The sequence below is a fragment of the Dromiciops gliroides genome, chromosome 2, assembly GCF_019393635.1.
Source record: "Dromiciops gliroides isolate mDroGli1 chromosome 2, mDroGli1.pri, whole genome shotgun sequence".
Taxonomy (NCBI): Eukaryota; Metazoa; Chordata; class Mammalia; order Microbiotheria; family Microbiotheriidae; genus Dromiciops; species Dromiciops gliroides.
This window is the reverse complement of record NC_057862.1, coordinates 454,216,610-454,218,165: the sequence shown is the minus strand read 5'-3', so window position 1 is coordinate 454,218,165 and position 1,556 is coordinate 454,216,610. Positions and strand designations below refer to the sequence as shown.

General features: G+C 33.0%; 1 pseudogene; it reads left to right on the top strand.

Moving 5' to 3' along the window:
- Positions 1 to 281: 281 nt before the first annotated feature.
- On the top strand, positions 282 to 731 carry LOC122739110 (annotated as a pseudogene).
- Positions 732 to 1,556: the final 825 nt, after the last annotated feature.

Here is a 1,556-nt window from a genome sequence, read left to right as displayed (position 1 = left end):
CATTGATCCTACTGATCCTATTTGTGTGTTTTTTTAAGTTCATTCTTGTTAAAATAAATCTTGTTCTGTTTTGAGGGAAGCTGTCGAATATTCTGGCCATAGCAATTAATTAAAAAAAAAAAACACATTTTTTTAAGGCATGGAGAAGTTGCATCTGTACTGGTGAAGAAAATGCCCAGGTAAGCAATATCACAGATATTTCAAAGTGTACAAAGATATATACATTCAGGGGAGTGCTGGAGCTAGCTCATACTGGGATTGTGAAAGCTGATTAAATTTTCATGGTGAACATTTCCACCTTGGAAATTGGCAGAAGTTACAAACCAGAACTACCATTCTGTCGATTATCTAGATGTAAGAAATTGATGTTGAAAATGTTAAAAATGCAGATTAAACCTAAAAGTATAAACATCTTTTTCAGTCATTTATTGAACATTTATCAACAGGGTTGTCAGAGCCCTCTTGAGCTAGCTAAGGAAGGGTTGTGTCAGCTTCTATAGGAGGCCAAATCCAAGGTTACTAACCAGCTTGTAGATCTTCAGTGGAAAATGGGTATGGTGGTGAGCTCAGACAGTTGCAGATATCTTGAATTTTCTTACATTACAGTGACACTAAAAGTGGCAGATCAGTCAGGACAGAAAATGAACAAGTCTTTTGAAATGACAATTCCACAATTTCAGTATTTCTTCAAGCAGTTCAACGAAATGGCTGTTGTTATTGAAACTGTGTAAGAACTGCATGCTTTGTTGCCAGGTCTCTATAACCTTTGTAAGATAATGTGTGTCATTTGATGTAAATACAATTACATAAGGATTAAATGCTATTTGTAAAATGAAGATATAATTCCTTTGTCATTTTCATAGTACTATTATTTTAGTCTTTATTCATGTGTTAGACTGTTCCAGAATTTCATATCATCTAAATAAGTGTTGTATTGACAATTACAAATAAGCTTGACAAAACAAAGGAGCTTAAATAAGGTAGCTAAAAGGACAGGCAGTAATTTTTAGGATTAGTGAAACAGTTGATGATATAGGAGAGAGTAGAAAAAAATAACTCATTTGAGAAGTTCAGTTTCAAAAAGTAGCTTGATCAAAATATAAATCCATGAAGCTATCAACATATTAGATATTGGACAGAGCTATCCTTGGATATTGGCACAAGCAAAGAGAAGATGGACTCCTCTATCCAGATCAATCAATGCAAAGCATGCTAAATTCTTCTTTTACTTGGAAATAGAAAAATATTTTAATGCATTATCTTACTGACTAATGTGATTTGAGAAAAGATATGGCGTTGGGAAGTTAAACAGAAATAACTGCCAGTGAATTTTCTAGCAAATTTCAGGAAGTATCTATGCAAGATTTCATAGTTAAGTAAAATATATAGTGTTGATAAAATAGTATTGTTTTGGAAGTGTTGCTGAGCAAGCATATTTGTGTTCAAAATGTTCATAAATATTTCTGTATGCCTTAATGATAAAAATACAGATTTTAAAATGGAAGGAACTTTTTAGGTCAACTAGTTCCACCCCCCATTTGAGGCCTAGAGAGTTT